Consider the following 11,031-nt stretch of genomic DNA (forward strand, 5'->3'; position numbering starts at 1 on the left):
TGTAAACCAAGGCATTTCGGATCATTGGTATCTCCCGCGATAAGGCTGAGTCTTTGGGCGTCTCGCTCTCTCACCCCAGGCAGGTCGGTGGTCCTTCTGTCTTCCACCATCTCCTCTCCGGTCTCACCACCCCCTGCACTGTCTGTGATATGTTCCCCCCCTCCCATTTCCGCAGGGCGCTCAAGGTCCGCCAGCAACCCCCATCTGGTGAAATTACCAAAATCAAGAATCACTGCTCACCTTCACTCTTTCACTCCTCTTTTTCACACCTCTGGAATGAACTCCCACACTCTCTTCTCTCCAGGCCTTCAAAACAGCTGTTCTCCACCATCTCTTATCTTCCCCCATTCAAAACCACGATCTTTTCTACCCCAATTAATCCACCCTAAACCCACCTCCTTCAAATTCCCTGCTTTCCTTTCTGAAAGTCCCTGTCGTGTCCATCTTGTTTACACCATGTTCCCCACCCCATCCCTCTCAGTTCCACAGATTTCCTAATGTCTCTGTTCCCCACTGTTTTTTGCTTCCCTCTCCTGCCCCTCTTGTCTCCTGCTCCCTTTGTTGTACATTCTGTGTGTTAGCTCTTAGAGGAGCCTCGACAATGTACCAGAAGGGCCACAAAGTCCCGAAGCACACATTTAGAATTTAGTTGGAATTTATCTGTACATTTCCCTCCATTCTCCAAACAAATTTGAATTTTTATCCATATTCTTATATTCTTCTGGAGATCTTCCATATGGAGGATTTGAGGTCATAAAAGCATCCCCGACAGCTGTTTTGAGGTTGTAATATGATGTGCACACATACATTGTTGTGCAGCCTCAAGGCTGTTGGTTGGATTAAGAGGCTGTGAGGCTGTTGGATTAAGAACTATTACCAGTGGCCACTGATGCAGCACCCCTATTCCCAGTACACTGGTGCTCATTTTGCACCACCTGTTGTGAAGTCAGTGGCCGACAGGGCTCAAACTCAGGATCCTAGGATCCCAAGCCAGCCACCCTAACCACTAAGCCAACGCCAGCCTTGTTTGTATCAATCAAATTCTGTATTTTTTAACGAGCACAAACTCTTGATTGTAACTGTTATGAAGTACAGATATTTATTACATTGTGAGTCAAAGGTTATGCTGCGGTGGGGATGTGAGGAGGTGGGCTGGGGGGTGGGGGTTGATTTCACTCTTCATTGTGTTTGAAGGATGTTTTGCAATTTGTAATCACCTACACTGTGAAATCATCAATTTAACCACATTTATTTAGTTAATTGTCAATGTGTTCAAACTGACTGAGGTATAAAAGGTGATGGCTGTATCTGATGTAAAACATGATTACATCACAAAAGCACATGCATGACTCAATAACAATTGTAAATAATTTATGTGAATATGAAAACCTGGAACATATTTCCAATTAGAGTAAGAGGAGTGCATATGTGAATCATAATAAATTCATAGAAAATGCATCAAATGTTCATGATTGCATGTTCGCAGTCTCTGCACCTTCCCTGGTTTACCAACAAGGTCGTGGTTCTGACAAAAGACCCCACTCGGGCCATTTTATTACACGATTGGCCCAATTAAGCAGAGAAATGTATAAGCTTGAGCATTCTATACATGAACCTGTATAAATGGTTCACGAGGTATTGACCAGCAAACCAAAGTCATCACCCCCAAGAGTAAGAGCAATGGGAGCAGCTTTTGGGATCAGCCATCCTTCGAAGAGCCTGAAATTACATGAAATTCATAATCATTCCCTGTTACTGTACCGAGATATTCACCTGCAGAACCTCCAGATCTGTACAACCACAATGCTTTCCTCTTGGATACCATTTGGACCACCATAGCACCTGGACTTTGCCTGGCTATCCAACTCCTGCACTAGAATCACAGGATCCCCCACGAGCATTGCAGCCACCACTTTGCAGTAACGCTTAGCAACGCCTTCGCACACCGAGCGTACATTATTACGTTCAGTGTAGACTAATCTCGTGGGTGTCCCTTTTGTAAGTCATGGCCTGAATGGGTGGGAGGGGGTTCGTGGCACAGAGCCGTGACGTTACCGCTCCGTCGATGTCCGACTTAGACGTACCCGTGCTCTGAGTGCCCGATTTCGGGCTCAAATCGAGCACCGAAAGGGAAAACTTCACCGGACAGATACAGGTAACTCTCGGGAGGATGTGGACGATGCGACGTCATATCCGAATCGGGGATGGAGCACCTTGAGCCGAAGGGACGGTGATCTGGACGAGGCGTACCTGGAACTGCTGGAACCCTGCGCGAGGACAAGCAGAGAGCCCCGAGATCGGACAATGGTGGACGGCAGGGAGTGATTCTGTTTGGGACCATTTTAATGCGGAGTGTGCGGGCGGGACGTACGTGGAACGCACGCACCGAGAGAAGAACCTTGGCCAAGATGAGCTGGTGAGCGCGATTACCTGCATCAGCCTCGCTCGCTCCGCCACAGAGGTAAGGCCTTTGAGATGGACAAGACCGATTTGAGATGTCTTGAGACCTGCTTCCAAGGTGTACATGTGCGTTTATCGAGATGTTGGGGGAGCATGAGTGGCGAGATGAGAATAGCATTGACTGATTGAAGGTGAGATGAAGTGCGACCGGTTTGAGATGAAACAAGGCAGGTGTTATGATGTTATAATCAAGATAATGTTCATTTTAGATGTCATGATCACAATTCGGACAGGGTAACACAGGTTGTTCGGCTCGAAATGTGGTTTTTACGCATTTCATGTCCCTTTAGATTGATTCTCATCCACAGCACGTGCGAATTGTATCCCATCCTCGATAACTGCACGATTATAGGATGACCGCCAAGATATTCGAACTTCATGGCATATCCAATTTCAAAACCAAAAGCAGTTCATAATGTCAATGGTTTGAACAGGTGTCTCATATGTGGTTATGTCCATTTGTCGCTGCGGAAACGATGGACATTCTTCATCCTATCTGCAAGTTATGCCACGGAACTTCCCATCAAATTGTCCTCTGCATTCCAGTCGATGCAATGCTCACAGTCCACTGTTTTCCTGCTGCTAGCACAAGAGCTTCCACGTCAGCCTTCTCTGCACAGTGGTTGTGCCTGAATTAACCTCATCGGTTGATACAATGTTGAACAAACGTCGGGTCGTAAGAACTGCAATCTCGATCGGATCACTTTTGGAAGCATGGTCTCCACGTCTAAAAACTCTGAATGCAAGGCAGCATCAATCAAGGGGCTCCACATCCATCTTCCCCCATCATGTTGATATTTTCCCTGAACTGGATAGTTCTGTGGAGTAATACAGTAAGTGCAAATTTCCACCACATCGTATTTCGTCAGTCCTTGTAACTTGCAATTAGTAAAAAGTGACCTCTTTTGAACAATGCTGCTTAAGCAGTCTCCTTGGCTATTGTGCACAATCCTGGACGGGTCGCCACTCTGACACAGTCAACCAGCATGCTGGCACTCATTTTGCCGAACTTGGAAGGATGACAGGCCGAGTTAAATTAAAAACCAAGTTAAATTAAGGAATTAAATAAGACCTGGTCTTAATTCAAAAGTAGAGCAGGAATTGAACTCAGGACCCTCGGATCCAAAGCTCACCACCAGCCAACACCAGGCATACCATTGAGAGATCGGGCCAAATACGGTATAGAGAACGATATCTCAAAAAGCTGTGGACGGATCTGAACCACTGCTTGGAGATTTGGGCGACGTGTTAGGGTGTGTGGCAAGGACGAATTTATTCGATTTTGATCAAGATCCGAATCTGGATCTGAATATGAGAATTATTTATTTTTAAAGTGATTCTTCACCATTGAAAGATTGGGACAAAAAACGATATAGTACTGTATAGCATGATATTTCAAAAATGCATTGGACCCGATATGTTCTCATGGATCAGGTATTATGTGGTGGAGGTATGCGCTCCACCGATTGCCCTTCTAGTTCAAGCAAGGTGTTTTTGTCCGATTTGTCCAGTAATTGATCTGCCAACCTCTCAGACTCAATATGGATGCTATAACCAATACCCCACTGAATCGAGTTTAATAATGGTACATCTACATGTACAACAGCCACATTGTCATTTTATCAATGTCGTTTTATATGAGTAATAGGGATAGCAAATATCAATACACATTCACAAATATAGCAAAAGCATGAGTCCTAACAGCTTGCTTATATTATCAATTGGCCTGAGCTGTATCATGTCCAGGAAAGTAATGTTTGGACCGAAATGTCCAGGGTAGAGTAGTTGCTGTTCATTATGGGAGTGATGCAAGGAAAGAGTGATGGTGTGAAAAGAGAAGGTGATGGTGTGATGTGCCATGTGGGGAGAGATGCAGGTGAATGCTTCATTATGTGATGATCTTCTTTTGCATGGCAGCTTGGCTGCCGGGTAGCTCTCATTTTGTTGGGGCACGACTATGCCACTGATGATGTGCCCCTACACCAGTACACAGGTACTTATTTCACCAACCTCAGAAGGATAACAGGCTGATTTCACCCCACCTGATGTTAATTCAGCAGCCAATGGAGCACAAACTCAGATTCCTAAGATCCCAAACCTGCCACTCAAACCACTAAGCCAACACCAGGCTTGCATGATGTGAAAGAGGAAATTGTGAATGCGAGTCAGTAACCCAGCTATGAATGAGTCAAGGGTGCAACTGTTGATTGCTCTTGTGTGTTCCAAGTGAAAGATTAGAAATAGGGAAAGAAAGAGGAGGTTGCAAGTCAATTTGTGCTCGCCGACACGTCCAGGAAAAGAGCTCCGCAGCTCGTTAGCACTCGCTCCACAGCTGATTTGATCACTCCCAGCTCGCATTTACCTGCCTCGTTACTTGAGGATGTTCCCTGTATGAACACACAGCTCTGAGTCCTGGGATGTCCGGACTTATAAAGCCCTGGGAGTGGCATAGACGAAGGACCGAGTGCTGTTTGTTTTTCTTGGGTGCTGCCTTCTCGTTGGAGTGCTGCCTTCTCGTTGGAGTGCTGCCTTCTCGTTGGAGTGCTGCCTTCTCGTTGGAGTGCTGCCTTCTCGTTGGAGTGCTGCCTTCTCATTGGCGTGCTGCCTTCTCGTTGGCGTGCTGCCGTTGTCAGGCTGCGCTCTTGGTTTGTCAGTGCAGACGACACACAAGACCAAGCAGCACCCAAGTGTTATATGATGCAGGCACTACACAGGACCGAGTGGCATCCAAGAACTATGATGGGTCCGATTGGTTATGTAATTTTGTGGGTGTAATGTTGGTATTGTAAAATGTGTTGTTTGTGTGTGTGGATGCACTGTAAAGAAGTGCAGAGAAGGAGAGAGATGAAGAGGGGTGAGGAGAGAGAAAGAGGTAAGAAGGGATATCGAAGAGAGGGGATCAAGAGAAGGATTACAAAGGGAATTCGAGCCTGCTACTCAAACACAACACATCTCCATTTCCACTGAAATGAGGAGTGAGGTAATCTAACTACACAAAGTACTAACGATATATCTAAATTCCAGGGTTCCTTTATGTGTTGTATTTAATTCCACAGGGACTTGCAAAACTATATATATATATATATATATATATATATATATATATATATATATATATATATATATGTATATATATATATATATACATATATACATATATACATATATACATATATACATATATACATATATATATATATATATATATATATATATATATATATATATATATATATATATATATATATATATATATACATATCATTCTAACCGCTGACTGACTGACTGACTCACTGACTGATATTAAAGACCAGTACCTTCAGGGTGACATATAAAGCTGAAATTTTGCGTTCCGATGGACATCAAAGCCGATACACCAAAAAAAAATCAAAGAACCATCGGAAAACATATGGAAATGAAAATACAAATAAATGAAAATAAAATGCAGAACAGTCAAGCGACCCGAGACAATGGGAAAGCACAGTAATTTTGCGTGCCGACAGCAATCGAAGTCGATACACGATGAAAAATCACAATACCATCAGAAAGCATCAGTAAATGAAAATATAGATAAATGAATAAAAAATGAAAAGAAATAAGTGGAAAAAAATGCAGGTGAGCATGACCAAATAGAGACGATGGGGAAGCATGGTTTGTTACTTCTTCCAATGTGTCGGCATACCCCAATAATATATATATATATATATATATATATATATATATATATATATATATATATATATATATATGTATATATATATATAAATATATATGTATATATATATATAAATATATATATATATATATATATATATATAAATATATATATATATATATATATAAATATATGTATATATATATATATATATATATATATATATATATGTATATATATATATATATATATATATATATAAAACTGATTGATTAGTAAGATATGTAACAATCACTTTTGTGCACATGAAGGTTAAATTGCATAAATAATGGTGAATATGAAAAAAATTAAAACGATATTCCCCATGGCTGGCCGATCATATGTCTGAAGTTTTGTATCGATCTGTTCGGCGATTTAGGATTTTTTTTCTTTTCGTTTTTCCTTTCAACCCAATATAGTTGCCAGACCACGTGACCGAAGGGGTCATAAATTTAATTCTTCACTTGCATCGGGTCATAGATCAGATTTATGAAGTTTCAGATATTTTGGAGAAGGATTTTGATTCAACCAATTATGGCTGGAATACCACTTCAGCGATGACACCATCATTATCACCCTGTACACTCCATAGAGTTGATAACACATGCCAAGTTTCAATTTTTTTCCTTGAGTGGATTCAGCGAATATATCCAATTTTTATCCTTTCATCCAAAATCGTTGCCATACCACGTGACCTTATGATGTCAGATTTATCAATAAAATATTCTTCATGGGAAGTCCCTCCCATTTTTAAAGTTTCAAAATGATCAGACAAATGGTTGCAGAGAAAACAATTTATGCAAGCGAAAATTTAGACACGTGGACACACAAATACAAAGCATTGCGATATTGTCGCAACCCCTTCGGGGAAAGACTAGAAAAAAAGAATTAGGTGGTGATCCTGGGTGCAAAAAGGATGACCTTTTTCATTTTGCATTCTGAGCAGATTTATATCATGCATTTTAATAGAACTAGAAGAAAATATTTATAACACCGCATTTCAAAGTTGGCCTCCAAAGCTAGCTGACAACTGGACACCCTCTATCGTACAGTCCTTTCTTGGCACACCGGAACTATCTAGCTTCAAAGCTTTCATCCGCAGCATGAAGGAGTTATCAGGTCAGGCCAGATTGGATGTGTGACTTGGTACAGGTACCATGTAAACCTGTATGAACCTGTTTCATGGTCAGGTTGGTGGCGACTAAACCCTCTCCCCCACCAGGTTTCCTGGGGAGGAGGTCAGGTCAGGTATGAGAGCATGTGCCAGAACAGCGCGTCGCTGCGTCCACTTTCTGCCGGTACTCCAGGGGCCTCTGTCTGGCCATCCCCCAGGCAGATGCCAGGCCCATCCCCATCTCCTTGAGATGATGGTCAACTTGCTGCAACCACGAGGCACGTGGTCGGCCCACTGGCCTCCTCCACTCATGAGACTCCCTCGCTGAGAGAATCTGGTAAGCAGGATCAGCGTCAGGAAAACGAGCCACATGTCCATACAGCCGCAACTGATGCTCACGGACTATGCAGGTAACAAATCTCATCCGAGTCTCTCTCAGCAACCGCTCGTTGGACACAAAATCCGACCAGCGATAGCCAAGGATTCTCAGAAGAGACCTGGTACCAAAGGAATTAAGTCTCTGTCTCAGATCCTTGGTCAAAGTCCAAGTCGCGCATCCATAGAGCAAGACTGGAAGTAACAAGGACCTGAAGACTCGGACTTTCATCCTCCCGCACAGGTACCGGCAGCGCCACACCCCATGATCCAGTGAATCCCATGACTCCCCAGGCCCGACCCAGACGTCTATTGACCTCTGACTCGCAGCCAGCAGAGACTTGACTATCACTGCCAAGGTAAGTGAATCTCTCCACAACCTCAACATCCTCACCACAAACAGACACAGACAGGACAGCAGCATCCAAGATGTCACCGAATGCCTGGATCTTAGTTTTGACCCAAGAAACCCATAATCCCAGCGGCTCCGACTCTTCATTCAGCACCTCGAGGGCCCCCAAAAGGATGTCTAAAGTCTCCGCAAAGATGACTGCATCATCTGCAAAATCAAGGTCCGAGATCTTGACATTCCCAAACGATGCACCGCAACTTGATCTCTCCGACATCTTGCCTAAAATCCAGTCCATACAAGTGCTGAAAAGTGTGGGGGCCAGTACACATCCCTGACGAACTCCAGTAACAACTGGAAATAAGTCAGAGATGGTACCACCACACTTCACAGCACTCTCAGTACCAGAGTAGAGTTCAGACATCAGATCGATCAGTTTTGGTGGCACCCCACGAAGACCAAGAATCCTCCAGAGGACATCCCGATTAACTGAATCGAACGCTTTACAGAGATCAACATACGCTGCAAGCAGCCCCTGCCGAAACTCTCGTCTGCGTTCGGTGAGGACACGAAGGGCAAGGATACGGTCAATCGTTGACCTCTTTGGTGTAAAGCCTGACTGCTCTGGACGCTGGTGCTCAAGCAGATGGTGGCGAACCCTATCAAGAATTATCTGAGCAAAGACCTTGCCCGGCACTGAGAGCAGCGTCACCCCTCGGTAGTTGTTGCAGTCTTGGCGATCACCCTTCCCTTTCCAGAGAGGGACAACAAGGCCTCTCTTCCAGTCAGTTGGGATGATGCCTGTGTTCCAGGCAGAGCACAAAACTGCATGCAACGACACGAGTGCAGCATTTCCACCAGCCTTGAGAAGTTCAGCATGGATGCCACAGATCCCTGGAGCTTTGCCCCGTTTCAACTGGTTCACCGCAGCCTGTGTTTCCACAAGCGAAGGTGGGCCACAGTTGATTCGAGGGTCAGCAACAGGGATTGTAACACCCTTGACGTCGAACTCGACAGCTGGGGGATCAGCCTGGTACAACCGCTCAAAGTAACCGGCCCAGCGGGCCTTCACTGCAGACTCATCTGTCAAGAGCCTACCACTCTCTGCTCAAACTGCAGTGCTCCGAGGGATGGGCTTGGATGAACGTAATGCGCGAATTCCCCTGTAAGCGGGACGAGAATCACCTGTCCACAGGTGATGCTCTACCCCCTCACAGATTCCTCGCACATAGGCCTCCTTGTCCACCCTCAGTGCACGTACAGTTTTACGCCTCAGCTCCCTGAACAGCTCAGCTCTGCCATTCAGCCTGGCCCTGCGACTGGTCAATGGTATCCAGTGTCCCTTGAGAGACAAAATTCTTCTTTGCCCTGCGGTGAGTTCCAAGACATCCACTGGCAACATCAAGGACGGTGGTCTTGAAGGCGCTCCACAACTCTTCAGGACCCCCCAAAGCACCCAGACCCCCCAAGTGTCCACTCAGCCTGTTCGCAAACTCCTCAGCTACTCTCTCATCCTTGAGCTTGCCAACATCCAGCCTAGGCTGGGATGGTACCATTCTCCAGGATTTAACGTGCAGCTTTAGAGTTGCTACAACAAGCCTGTGGTCATTATTGAGGAACTGAGCACTCCGGTAGACCCTGCAGTTCTGGATCATCCTCCAGCGACCGTCAATGAGGACATGGTCAATCTCCTTTGCCACACCGCCAGCCTTGGAATATCAAGTCCAGCGATGAGCTTGTGGGCACTGAAACCATGAACCAGCCACCCTAAGTCCATGACTTCTTGCAAAGTCAAGGAACTTAGTGCTATTCTGGTTCATAGTTCCTGACCAATGGGGACCAACACACACCTCATAACCATCCCTATCAGTTCCAGTCGATGCATTGAAATCCCCCAAGACTCATCTCATCTGAAGTGTATCTCATCTGGGGCACTGATCAACCACAGACTCGAGCGTGGCGTAGAATGTGTCCTTCACGGTGAGATCACTCGCCTCAGTCGGAGCATAAACAGAGACCAGGGAAATGACACCTAAGGAGTGACGAAACCTTAATCTCATAATATGCTCGTTGACCGGTGTTACCTCAATTCTCATTGGGGTCAGCTTATTGGACACAGCTACAGCAACTCCTTGGGTATGGTTACCATCAGAGCGACAAGACCAATAGTAGGTGTAACCACCCACCATTATCTCGCCGCAATCCGGTCTCCGAACCTCAGCGAGTGCTGCAATCCTGATGTCCAAACGCTTGAGCTCAGATGATAACAGAGACAGGTGATCATCCTCTCTTAGGGATAGGACATTCCAGGCATCCACCCGAAGGGACCACCTCAGGTTAACCCAAGGAGACCTCCGTCTGGTGGACGACACCTCAACACCACTCCGACACATTCTCCCGCAATCTGACCCAGGGATGTTACCCAGTGGTTTCCCTCCTATCATCAAAGATTGGGGGTCCCGAAGGCTTTGCCCCAATCCCGTCATCCGGTGAGCTGCCCTGCGAAGGGAAGCTGCACAGGAGGTATGACCACGGAGTGGGTTTTCAGATTTTTTTGGGTTTTTGCGTTTTGCGGAATGAAGGGTTTTACGGTGGCTGGAGTGCAAATCCTGCCACCAACCTCCTAATAAGAAGTAACCCAACTGCAGGAGGACATCCGCAGACACAGTTGGGCACTAGATATGGATGGCCGTTGGCTCACAAGGAGCTCCTCCGCCCTGGGGAGGAGGGTGTATGGATATTGGCACCAAGCAGGATTAAAAACAAAACCTGTCAAAGGGCGGAGGAGCTCCTTGTGAGCCAACGGCCATCCATGTCTCGTGCCCAACTGTAGCATGGAATGTCCTGCAGATGGGTTACTTTTTTTAGGAGGTTGGTGGAAGGATTTCCACTCTGGCCACCGTAAAGCACTTCACTCCGCAAAACACAAAAACGCAAATAAATCTGAAAACCCACTTCGCAGCTGCCCTCTGCAGGGCAGCTCAGCAGATGACAGGATTGAGGCAAAGCCTTAAGTACCCCCACTCTTTGATGATAGCA

General features: G+C 45.5%; 1 protein-coding gene across 1 annotated transcript in view; it reads left to right on the plus strand.

The window, feature by feature from the left end:
• The first annotated feature begins 2,219 nt into the window (after nucleotides 1-2,219).
• Nucleotides 2,220-11,031, plus strand: part of LOC147012958 (uncharacterized) — a 65,178-nt gene continuing 56,366 nt past the window's right edge. The window contains exon 1 of the mRNA XM_085854356.1: nucleotides 2,220-2,461. The gene's annotated coding sequence lies outside the window, so the exon portion shown is untranslated. The remainder of the gene's footprint in view (nucleotides 2,462-11,031) is intronic.

The sequence above is a fragment of the Eptatretus burgeri genome, chromosome 14 (assembly GCF_056783735.1).
Source record: "Eptatretus burgeri isolate ZD-2024b chromosome 14, Ebu_testis_v1, whole genome shotgun sequence".
Lineage (NCBI taxonomy): Eukaryota > Metazoa > Chordata > Myxini > Myxiniformes > Myxinidae > Eptatretus > Eptatretus burgeri.